We start from the raw sequence: 12,611 nt of genomic DNA, 5'->3' as shown, positions 1-12,611 counted from the left end.
TTTTTTTAAGAGAGAGAAAAAAGAGAAAGGGGGTTTAGCTAGCTGTCCAGATTGGAAGATTCTCATATGAGCAGCGGCGGTGGAGGAGGGGAGTCTTTTGAAAAGAGTCTATGATTAGGTAACAAGGAATTTTACGTCAAGTAAGAAATCGCGAACAAGACCACAGATTTAAAGGGGGGCAAGGGGTTGGGTTAGATTTACAAGGAGCTACAGGGAACTCAATATTAACTGCTCTCGGTGTCTGGAGTCTTCGAAGCTGCAGCTCGAGCAAGTGGCAACCTACCCCTGAATAGTGGACCCCTAGAACTTCACCAGGCTTTGCTGTTCTGGGGTCCTGTACTGCCGCTTTTCCCTAGGTTAAACAGAGCTTCACTCCTGGTTCTAGAAATCAAAGAAGCTGAAGTGCTATTAGGAATGGGTGGAAAACTGGGGGAGATGAAAAGTATTTAAACGTGGTTTGTTTCATGAAGTTCCATGACCAGACTTTCATGAAGTCTGGTGTTGTAGAGCCTTGCCTAAGGGTTTCCAGTTTTAGCCATCCTTGGGGTGATATTCACACCTTACCTCCAGGCACAAACCCTCGTTCCCACGGCTCACTCTTGGCTTCCCTGACCCGGGTGGTCTTCAGTCAGCCAGCCCAGCCCTTCGTGGGTGAGGGGGGGCGGGTGTGAGTGGTGTTTCGGACTTCTGCGGATGGCTGACAACAGGAGGGCGAGGGGTTAGAACAACTAGGCCAAAGCGATCTGAACTTTCTCCCCTTAGGTCAGCCGATGCTGGGCCGACCTGGTGGGCAAGGGGCTGTGTTTACAGACACATGCCTTTGTTTATAGCATGGGGATGATGGTTGGCCAGGTTTTCTGTAGCTTTCTGGACCATTGTCTGTTTGACCAAGCGGCTCTCTCCTTTGGCCTGCAGAGGTCTTCTGCATCTTCACTTTTAGCTCACTTGCAGCTCAGAAGAAAGATTCCATGTTTTAGAGCTAGAAGAAAGGAATCTAAGAGGGTTCTAGAATGGACAGAGATGAGATGGGTTACCACCTAAACACATCTGTTATCGTCACCATGAGCTTGTGTGCCTGTGCATGCCTTTGTCTTCTCTTCTAGGCCTTAATGGATTCTGGTTTAATCAGCTGTTCTGCTTCATTAAATTCCAGCACAAGGGAATCAAAAGATCCTAGTGCACTGTTCATAGGTGATCATTTTACTAATCTTGGTGCGTTTGGACTGGCAATCCAGGCATCCATCCCTGTTGACTATCTAGAGTCATTGAGCTGCAGAGGCCTCTCTCCCCCCAAGTCAGTACTAAGCCCCAACGTTGAATCCACCCTACCACTCCAACCGTCCAGGAAACCCAACTGGCTAGAATCCAGCTGACTTAGTACTAAAGCCAGTTGAAAGCCCAGATGCTCCAAATGCCTCAGCTGAGCAAACCAGTTAACTGGACACAGTTCTAAACTAGCTGGACCCTTCAACCTGCAGAACATACAGATAATCCTTTCCTCCGTCTGGAATCTAAACTGTTCCAACATCCCCAGCCACATATTTTGCCTTGTCAAACTCCCATGGGGTGGGCTAGTGTGCTGGGGGGGGGGATTTCTGCAGTGATTCTATGCTTTTTCTCAGCTACACACTTTTTATTCTTTGTTTAAAGGCGGTGGAGGAGAGAGATTCTGCTTGTGGGAATGGCTAAAGGGCCTCTGCTTTAATTGCTCGGATAATGTGTTTGCTGCCATTTTGTTAAGAGCAATCACTCCTGCAGCGAATTCACAAGCGTTCTAGACAGGCCGGAGCCGACAAAACATGTAGGATTTGACGTTAAAAGCTAAATGGGAAGTTGGGGCACAGAAGGTAAATTGATGGTCGATCTGGCTGTCAGAGCTCAGCCCCAGACCTCTGCATGGACTAAGGTCTGATAACCCTGCAGCACCGACAGGCTGCTCTCTCTCTCTCTCTCTCTCTCTCTCTCTCTCTCTCTCTCTCTCTCTCTCTCTCTCTCTCTCTCTCTCTCTCTCTCAGCTTGGAAATGAGTCTGGAAATCTCAGAGTGGACCTCAGTCAGTATCCTCCACGGCTGGCTTTCCTAGGACGTTTGCTCCCAGCCCACAGACACTGACAGCAGCTACCAGACAGCTTGTCCAAAATGATAGCTAGGTCACTGTGGGACTGTGCATGCCTACGAAAACCTAGAGACACACTGAGTAAGCAGGAATTTCTGGCTAGTTCTGTTGCAGCATTTTCTTTGAGGGGAGGGTTCAGAATTTAGATTGTAGAAGGAACTGCTGGTGAGTTGATTTCAGCGTTGAAAAATGGGTGCAGCAGTGTCACCGGCGATGCCACTCTCCGTGACCCTTTAAAAATGTGTCTGCCTCACTTCCCGGTGGAATGATGGCCCAATCTGCTTCCCTTACCTGTAGTTCTGCTGGTTTCTGCCCCCCCACCCCCAGCCGCAGAGAATCTCAAAGCCAGTCTCTCCTGGTGTCAAAGTATGGGCAGGGGGCAGGGGGCAATTTAGGATTTCAAATTTGAAAGGAAGAGGTGTGAGGAATGGAGAGTGATCTCAAATGCAAAATTGCGGGAGGCAAGAGCTTGGGGCTACTCTACCCCACCCCCAGACTTTGAGCAGAGAACCGGGATCAGGTGCTAGGGCCTGAACTGCGTCACAGGGCTACCAAACAGAGCAAGGGATGGAGCGAAGCCTGGACTTGCATGAGAACAGCGGGCCTACAAAGTATAGAAATCTGTTCCACGAACCCTGAATCTTTTCCCATATGCCATTTCTCAGATCGTTTGTGTGGGTATTGTGGCTTATCTTCCACCGCCGCCTTTCATTTATCTTGCTTCTAGTGCGCGAGCCCTACCTACGCACTCCGAGTTGGAAGAAGGGTCGGCTGGGGAGCCCAAAACAGAGTTTGTTTGAAAGGGAAATCTGTGGTGCATAAACACTATGGACTACTGAATCCGGTCCCTGGCATGATTATTTTAACCTAGGAGAATTGGAGCCTCTGAAAGTCAAATCCTCTGGCCCAGATCTCCGCAGGAGGAGAGGGCACTAGCATGTCTCCTTTCCGCTCTTGTCCCAGCCCTCGGATCTTGTGGACAGAAAGAAAAATCGCAAGGAACCGCTCTCAGACTGGGGTTCAGAAACGGGCTGGAGGCCCCCCCAGCAGCCTAAATTGCCCCTGTGGAGATTATCGGGGTGTGTGGAAGAGATCCGTTAGATATTTTTAACTGTTTAAAAGAGGAAGAAAGGAGGCTGTTCCAAAAAAGGAAACCAATCTCACGTTTCCGGGGGCCGGACAGTTCTAAAAAGCGCCGCCTCACCACCCAGCCGGTGTGCTTCGAAGCATAGCAACTGTCTGCTCCAGTCATTAGCCTAGAACGGCCAGAGCCTTTGGCCGGCCAGCCTCCTGGAAGTAAATGGAACGTAGTCCCGGACTCACGCCCACAATTCTAACCCCCCGCCCCCCGATTCTCACCGGCTCCGCAGATTCTCACCGTTTCACCCGGCCCAAGTCAGTAATCTTGCAGAAGCGAGAGCAACAACCCCCTGCATATACATTCCCTCCAAATTTCTCCGGTATTTGGACCGCTTTGATGATCAGATGGTAGAGGCCTGATTACAAATTTATTCCCGGCCTCTCGGACCGTCTTTATCTCCGCTATTAGGGACATCTGGGAGTGATTAGTGCCGGGCCCGCTCCCGGCCGCGCTTTGCTATCTCGCCGCAGCGAGGCCCTGAGGCTCGCTGACGTCAGGGCAGACGGCCCGGAGCCATCCCAGCAGAGCTAGCTGGGTGTAATCGGCGGCTGCGCGGCCAAGTCCTCCCGGGGCCAGGCAGGCAGCTGGAAAGCCCCATCCGCCTGCGCGGAGAGACCTTCTAAATAGATATATTTTTATCCGGGAACATTTTTCTGTCTTGTTTTGCTTTCCTTGTTTGGGGGAGAGGAGGGGCCAGTTGGCGATGCTTACTTGAAATCTTCCAAATCTCTCTGTCTTGTGCATCCCTCTTAGAAAAGCCGTTGACCTTTGGTTCCTACCGATCAGCGCTCCTTTGCTACCCAGGAACCAAGCGCTGCTTCCCAACACCAATAGAGGCAGCTTGGTGGTGGTGGTGGTGGTGGTGGTGGTGGTGGTGGTGGTGGTGGTGGTGGTGGTGGTGGTGGTGGTGGAAAGCCAGAGCAAAATGGGGACTCACGTGGTTATGAGTAGCCCTTATGTGGCCAAACGACACGCAGGAAATTTTTTAGAGGTATCTAGTGTCCTGCCCACAGCATCGGGCTGTGTTATACAGTTCTTGTGATCAAAAATGGTGGAAATTTCTGCCTTAGGGGACGACCTGGCAGAAGTGATTACAGAACATCACTTCTCTTGAGACTGCACCTCTGCACCTGCTTTAGAGTGTAATAGATCTAGTGGCAGCTGGCCAGCTGGAGACACCTCTTGAGCATGACACGCGACTAGCGTGGGCAGCTTTGTCCTCTGCTGTGTTGCGGTGTCCAGAACAGAAGAACGAGATCTGTGTAAGATTCCTAGATGCTCACGACCTCTGACCCCGCTAAGCTGCTGACTGGCAGGGCAGGTGCTGTGCCGAACTCATTATCTGAACTGTCTAGGATGGGGCTTTCCCTTCCCCAGAGAAATAACAAGATTACAAATTCACCCATATTTCATCCAAGCCTCCAAAAAATCCTGATTGGATAGGCCAGAAACTTCATTTCAGAGCTTGCAATTCTTAAAACCCCTGCAGAAAATTCTAGAACCGCCACAATTAGTTCAGAATCTTAGGAATGTTTTCCTTGAACCACCAAAAATATTGTCTGGTGTGGGTAAGGGTGACAGTATCGAATATGAAGAAAGACCAGGCCAAGGCCTCCATTATTAAAGTCTACAGCCTTCAAGAGAATTGGCCATGGAATGTATCGTGCTATATCTCAGTTTACCTTGGCCAGTGATTGATGCCTTGTAGCAGCTTGGGATTTATTTTCTCATAAATTCAAGAGGGCAAACAGCCTGTTTAGTCAGAGCCTGCACTGGATTTAGAGGGAAAGAAGACAGCATTGGTTTGAGGGAACAGATAAAATGTCAAACTCCACATAAGGGGACTGAGGATCTAAAAACAAACTGGAGAATGGAGAATCCCCAAAAGTTCGTCACAACAGACTGAACCAAGTCTACAGAACAAACTCCACACATCTTCTTGTGATCCAGACTAGGGAGGGGCAGTTTTCTCTAAGTCAGAGGAAAATGTCACCTTGAGTTTCCCATTTCCATTCATTCCTGTCCTCTGCATGTGAGGGAAACACTCTAGTGTGTGGATTGAAGAATTGATCTTTAGTGACATCAGGACTTTGGCCTGGCTGAGAAGCAAAGGAAGCAAAGCCTCAGAGCCTGGTTTTGAGAGTGTTGCCAGGTGGGTTCTTCAAGGTCTGCCTTAGTGTTGTAATCTGGTTGGTTCAGACAACCAAATTTCTCAACCATCAAAACCACAAAGACCCACGTGATTCTGACCTACAGTGTTTTCTTGTTCCAGGTAAAAATTATATGAGGGTGGAGTCAAATTGTGTGCCCAGAGATTCCCCATGTATATACACGACCAAAGAAGCTAGGTCCACAGGAAGGTGAGCCTTTCAAATAAAGAGCATGGAGTAGTAGACAATTCTAGTCTCCAACTGATGCCTCAGCTGCTTTCTTGAGTAATTTTTGTTTTCCAAAGTGTGTTTGCATCTGGTAGGACCTTGCTAAGATAGCACAGACTTACCCAAAATGCTCTATCAGGACAAAGTCTCAAAACATGACAATCCCCTTGCCTCTGACTTCCAAACACTGGGATTACAGGCATATGCCATTAAACTCAACTTCAAATAATATTTTTAATGCACAGCCCATTGGACCCAACTAACTTAATGCTTCTCTTATGACTATGATTTCAAAATGTAATCCCCTGTTGTAACACCGCGCCATCCTTCAGGCATTGGTGAGCAGGTACTGAAGAGTCATGGAGACCTGCAGAAGCCTATTATTTGTCATCCTGATGCTTGCTGATCAGCCAGCAAAATTTCACTTAAAACAAACAATGTGCTTACTCAAAGGGCAGAGTGTTCAAACTTCAGTAAGCATATTGCCTAGAAGGGGCCAGAAAAGATAGTATTCTAAACCAAGATGGCAGTAAATCCCGCCCTTTCGGAAAAGACAGGAACCAATGGCCGTTCACCAGAGCCTTCTTTTTAAGATAGATTGCAACTGTTGCTTGGCACTGATATTTTTGTCTTTGGGATAAAACAGAAATGCTGTGTGTGTGTGTGTGTGTGTGTGTGTGTGTGTGTGTGTGTGTGTGTGTTGCTTGTGGCTTTAGTTTTAAAGAAAAAACCCTGGAAACAAAAATCTAAGTTTGTAGTAGTAGTTGAGGAAGAAGAAAAACTGATGCGGTTTTAATGGGGGGGGTGGGGGTGGCGGTCAGACCGCCTGACCATCGCCTTCCCTTGAAAATCTGGTTTTCATATTCTCGCTCAGTAATCACCCAAAGCCATAACTGTCTCTGAAATTATTCATTAAAGTCATTTTCAGGGATTCTCACAGGATGACTCTTACGTTTATGATCTGAGAGCAATGACATCAGCCTCTGTCTTTTTTCCGCTTTTAATTAATGCTCTGGAAAGACGGGGTTGGGGGAGGCTGTGAGCCTGGGAAGGGGGCGGGATGGGTGGACCCGTAGGCCTCTCGGCTTCGGCGCGGTCAGCTGAGCGCTGGCGCGCAGACATCCTTTGATTAAGGAGGGTATTTCGGGGAGTGCAGGCTGTGCAGAAGATCACGGCAGTGCCCTGTGGTGCTGTCAGCAGTGACAGATCCCAGATGGGGCTGCTACTGTATGGCAGATTGAGTTTCTCAACAGAAAACTCACCCTTCCTCCTAAACGTCTTCAAAAACCTTCTCCGGATACTCCATTCATCCAGGTCGTGTCGTCTGAAATAGAAACAGTCCAACTCCAAAGTTGGTTTTGAGTGTGTGTGTGTGTGTGTGTGTGTGTGTGTGTGTGTGTGTGTGTGTGTGTGTATGCTAGGTTTATCTCCACCACCACCACCCCCTCCCTTCCTCTTTTCTCTGCACTTCCTCTCCTTTGTGCATCTTGGACTCGAGAAGGCCATTCATACCATAGATGCAGGGTAGGTAGAGAGACAGGGGTGTGGCGGGGTGAGGCAGCCGATGGCTAGGGTAAGTCAAGGTGGACCCCACGAGTCACACACTCTGGAGTGGAAAAGCTGGGGGCGGGGAGGGTGGGAGATAAAGGAAGAAACAGAAGGCGCCTGTCCCGGCTCCAGCCAGCTTAACTCTTTGGAGAAGCAGTCCGAAGTCCTAGGAAGGGAGGCTGGGTCTTACCGCGAAGGTCGGTGTCCGTTGAAGATGGGTGAGAGTTTGCCGAAGCCAAGCACCCTCAGGAAGAGGAAGAGAGTACTTTGCAGGGATTCGAGCAGCGATCCGCGAGGTGAGACTGGACTCAAGGTGAGAGGGGACGACGGGTGGAAGCCAAAGTTTCTACACAACACTCCCACAGCAAATCGTGCTGTAGAAATATGGACTTAGTGTAAACTGTTCTTTAAAAGTAATTTCAGAAATGTCCTAAACCTTTGCTCTGCGGAAGCAACAGAGATTCCTCCCTTACTCTATCCTTTGGAACTTCTCTGGAAGAGGTACTCTGGCCAGCTCTGGACTAGGGGCAGTGGCCGAAGAGAAGGGAAAGAAAAGTTGAGGCACCAGATTCTGAGCTCAGCAGAGAGCGGTTTCTAGGCCCCACCCACCCTTCCTCCAAGGTTTTCTTAAAAGTGAATCTTGGCGCGGTTTTTTTAGACCAAACATCAGAAAACCCGGAGAGGAATCTAAAGCGCGCATTTTGTTCTATTTTCCTTTAAACACCCCAGTATGTCCTTTTAAACACCCTAGTACCACCCCACCCCACCCCCATGCTTCTCCCACAAACTTTCTGGATAAGAGTCTGTCAGGAGCGTTTGGAAAACTAAAAATAAAACACCACGCAATGTCCAGACAAGCCACTGGCCACCTCTACAGGGTGGGGACACTGCCTGTGAAAGGTCATCTCCTTCTTCACCCGGACAACCTGACAGCAAAGCCCAAGCAATTGATTCTCTCCTTCCTTTAAGCCTAGGAACCATGTACGGAAATAGGTGGGGAGGCCCCAACCCTACAGCCATGAGGAGAACGCTGCTCCTCCTGACTAGAGTGGCCACAATGACTATCCTTGGAGTAGACCCTTTGGTCAAATCTAGATGCCACACTTTTAATGCCTTCCAATCTTCCCTTTCTGGAGTCTAATTTTTGGAAAGAAATGAGATGGGACCATTAGACAGACCTATGTTGCTGCCATCTGAGGCACTAAGAAGTATGGTTGCGCATACTTGGGTAAACCTATGAACCCAACCCCACCCACCTCTGCCCATGTAAGAGTCCTTTCTCCCCTCCCCTGACAATTCCAGCCTCAATTGTCGGGTGGAAAATCGAAAAACTCTTTATAGAAAAACAAAACACGCTGAATTTCAAAACGACCCCTCACCTCCTCTACAAGACAGCTTTTATTTTCATTGGCCATGATGGATGAAAGTAGTTTATTTTGATTTTGTTTTCTTGTACCCACATGTCTTGTAAAAGGTTCCTGTGCACGGGCCTGCCCCCACCCCTCTGATGACCGCGGGGGCCTTGCATCCAGACTTCAGTCCCCACCACTTGGTTTTAAACCCTCGCCTGGAGCCGAGGTGTAATTGTGACCCGCCCTAGCTCCGATCCTCCCGATCCTCCCGGGGGTACGGTTGGCCTGGCCAGACTGAGGCCGGGACCTCCCAAGTGGCGGCCTAGGCTCTAGGCTCTCCAGCTTCAAAGTTCTTGCCTCCTCCCCCTTTCTTCCCTCTGCAGACTTTACTAGCCTTTTCTCTTGGTCCTGTACTTTGCTCACGCCCCAGCTCAAAAAGGGTAAATCGTTTCTCACTTTGTGTTTGCTTTATTATTTTTTATCTTTTCCCTGTCAGACATCTTATTAGGGCTTGCTTGGTCGCCTTCTCATTGAAACCCCAGGTCCGGAGAAGCTAACAGTCTTGATGGAAATCTGGGGCAAAGAACTGGGAGCCTCTAGCCAGCCCCCTCCGCGCTGCGCCGCAGTCGGATCCCGGAGCGCTTCTGCGTAACGTCAGCGCGCCGGGTAATTTACCTTTCCTGCGCGTCTGTCAATATGACTAATTTCCACCCGGGTCAAAAAGCCTTTCTCCGGCAGTCCATCTTGGAGCGCTCTCTTAACGCGGTAGACGGGGGTGGTTGTTTTGTTTCCACCCTAGAAATAAATACTCTTGGGGCGTCCCTGCCAGGGCAGCCCTGAGACGAGCAGGCGAATATACACCATGTCAATTAAAAGCAGTTTGCCTTGAACTACGAACTGTGATTGGGTTTCAACGACAGCGACTTGCTTGCCTTTTTAATATACATTACCTAACTCGTCCTTGATTCCAATGCTTTCTTTAGAAACATTTTTTTCCAAGAAGGAAGTAATTATTGCTCCAATTCTTCTCCTTTGGGTGCAGTTCCCTAATGAAACAGGACCACAATTCAGGGTGTGTTTTAAACATCGGATATGATTGCTAATCTGGCCAAGACTACATATCATCTAGGCGATGTTTTACAATAATTTTTAAACTGCTTCCGACTTGTGAGTGCGAAGAAGAGGGGAGTTAACCGTTCTCACAGAGGCCTCCATTGGAAGCTGGTAGTAGCGAAGTCCAACTCACTTTGAGAAGGTGCAGGAAGAAGCTAGCAATGGCCAAGGAGACTGCATGAGTGTCTCTCGTTCTTCTTCAGGCTGAAACAAAGGAGGAGGAGACACGAATACTCAACTCTGGAGATGCCAGCTAGGTTTCTTAAGCTTTGAAGTCTTTTACTTCACTGACCCAGGGACCAATGTGTAACTGGAACTGAAAAGTCCCCAACAGTAAGAACACAACTAATAAAATTTAAAAATTTGTATGGGGGGATAACATTTGAAATATAAATACATAAAATAGCCAAGAAAAATAAAATTTAAAAACATTTAAAATTTAACAAATTTGAGCGCGCGCGCGCGCGCGCGCACACACACACACACACACACACACACACACACACACACACACGTGAGCAACTTGGGGAATTTCAGAGGAGGAACCTGAAAACTAGGAAAGGGAGGCCTCTGCCAGGGTAGAAGAGTGGCACACCCTGCACCAGAATGCTACCTACCTATTGCTCAACCCACACACACTCCCTAACCATCACACCTGCCTCTAGAGCCCTCTCTCTCTCTCTCTCTCTCTCTCTCTCTCTCTCTCTCTCTCTCTCTCTCTCTCACACACACACACACACACACACACACACACACACACACACACACACCTCTCCCTCTCTCATCTGAGGGAGCATTTATAGCCTAATGAAAGTATATCCTTTAGGAAAAAGACTGTCTATAAAACATGAAATATGGAGACCCGGAGCGGATGGTCCCACCCAAGGTCTGACTTGGTCCTGGAAGGAATATTTTTCCCACCCAAGGTCTGACCTGGTCCTGGATGGATTATTTTTAGCACAAACACCTTAACTTCTGTTGCTTTCATAAATGCCCTGTTATTTTTACCAAACTATGAAAAAAAAAAATAGTGACCTCTGTTTGTTCCCCGGAGGAGGACAGATTTCAGCCTGAAGACTTATCTTTATCTGTTGGGAAGGCATTCTTCAGGGGGGAAAAGGAGTTTAACTGTCTATCCTTTGTCATCTTTGAAAAACCCTGGCACCATATGTTCCAACAGCTGGGGGAAACCAAGGGCTCTTTCAACTCCCTTTCATTTCCTTCCTACCCCAACTGTTTCCCCCTATTGCTACTTTTGGGGTCTCAGGCTTGTACTTTCTCCAAGTCACTATATGAGATACTTCCTAGAGTCCTTCTATAGGATCTATCACAGAAGCACCTGTTTTGTGGGGAAAGACAACCTGTCTGGGACAGGATCTGCTGATTTGCAGAAATGAGCAGAGCAGAGTTCATTCCCTGTTTGTTTGTTTGTTTGTTTGTTTGTTTGTTTTTTCCACGTACTGTATCTTTAAATACGACCAGTTCTTTTTGAGTCCCTTTCATTTTGCAACTTGACCTTTGCCTCTAGAACAGTTCAGGTTGTTTACTAGCCAGGACTATACAACATGAAAAACTTTTGGAGACATAAACATCAGAGTGAACTGCAGGGCCAGTGTCCCTTGATGGGGTGGATTTGTTTATTTGCACGTTCTTGAAGACCACAGCAGTTCTAAATTAAAATATTTTTGGCATGCAAGCGCTCTTTAATTACCTGGAGGTAATGAAAGTGAATGGTTATCCGACCCCAAACATTTAGTTGGTTCCTTTGATTTCTAAATTCACCCTTAGTTTTGATGTTTTTATTCTTCCTTTTTCAAAATTTAGGTTTGACCCAGGCATGGTGAGAAGCTTATAACCTGAATACTCCTGAGAGTGGGTACAGTAGAATCATCAAAGTTGCCAGTTCCAAACCAGACCAGGCAGGACGGTATAGCAAGAGTCTATTTCTGAAAACAACACACACACACACACACACACAGAGAGAGAGAGAGAGAGAGAGAGAGAGAGAGAGAGAGAGAGATTGAGATTAAAGCAATGTTTTCCTTCCTAAGTAGTTGCCCAACTTTTACCCCTTTAGAATTTTGGCAAAGAAGCAAAATGTACAGCCCTCTCAGAGGACTCTCACATGTATAACTGGGTGTTGGTTAGGTAAGGCTCTTCTTCCAAAGAAAATTTTTTTCATTATAAAACGTCTGTCACACACTGTTTTTTCAGTTATGTTGTAGCTTAGTCTTTCCTTGTGGCACTAAATACTCTCAATCCTTCAAGTCTACCCTTCCAATATCTTAACAGGAGCTGCAAGTGGCTTTAAACTAACTGGGGAGATCAGAGATCATGCATTTTCATCTCATCTAAAATGTTTTTCTTCTCATAAAAGTAGCACTTTCCTGGTCAGATATGCAATTTAGAACCCATTAAACAAAACAAAATGTGTATTATGTCTTTTTAGATCTTAGATTCTATTCTGAGAGCAACTAGTTCTTCAGTATACAATAGACGCTAAACATGCTATTGTATGTCCCAGTAAGATTTTCTTACTTGGTTTTATTTGTTTGTAAAGATAGGATCTGCCTCAGTAATCCAGATTGACTCTGAAATAAATTTGTATTCCTCGTATGTCTATCTCCCAAGTGCTGGGATTACATGCCTGCACAATCTTAACCCCATGAGATATATTCTTAATGAAAAGGCATGATGTTCTTGTGAGTCACAAACATATACACATTATACAGGCAGAAATTCATTCCAGCTATTTTTTTCCACTGTTGCTCATTGCTTACAAATCTTCTCTAAGCTTTCTAATGCATGGAGAAGCCAAGAAGAGTATCATTTCTACAGTATCATTTCTACGGGTTCTAGCATTGAAAGATAGGGATGGAGATCTATGGAGGCTTGGAAGAGGCTCACAGAAAATGAAGTCTAGTCGTGGTATAAGACATATCTGGATTGAGATTTAAATTTTAC

At 47.1% G+C, this 12,611-nt stretch overlaps 1 protein-coding gene and 2 long non-coding RNA genes across 3 annotated transcripts; 1 reads left to right on the top strand and 2 right to left on the bottom strand.

The window, feature by feature from the left end:
- Erich1 (glutamate-rich 1) overlaps window positions 1–12,611 on the bottom strand; it is a gene marked incomplete at its 5' end in the record, with an annotated part of 52,793,804 nt that overhangs the window by 44,458,630 nt on the left and 8,322,563 nt on the right.
- Window positions 6,619–7,740, bottom strand: LOC103693946 (uncharacterized). Its single transcript, XR_015639836.1, has 2 exons — window positions 7,373–7,740; window positions 6,619–6,958 (listed from the first exon to the last, which is right to left on the bottom strand). It is a non-coding gene; the product is annotated as an uncharacterized LOC103693946 (long non-coding RNA).
- On the top strand, window positions 6,995–9,424 carry LOC148000530 (uncharacterized). Of its 2 annotated transcripts, XR_015639837.1 has the most exons (3): window positions 6,995–7,158; window positions 7,315–7,495; window positions 9,031–9,424. It is a non-coding gene; the product is annotated as an uncharacterized LOC148000530 (long non-coding RNA). The 2 variants fall into 2 exon arrangements; XR_015639838.1 differs by lacking the exon at window positions 6,995–7,158 and having other exon boundaries at window positions 7,407–7,495; window positions 9,077–9,424.

This window comes from Rattus norvegicus, chromosome 16, assembly GCF_021556685.1.
Source record: "Rattus norvegicus strain SHRSP/BbbUtx chromosome 16, alternate assembly SHRSP_T2T, whole genome shotgun sequence".
Lineage (NCBI taxonomy): Eukaryota > Metazoa > Chordata > Mammalia > Rodentia > Muridae > Rattus > Rattus norvegicus.
Note: the sequence above shows the minus strand (reverse complement) of the source record. Positions and strands in the feature narration are given on the sequence as shown.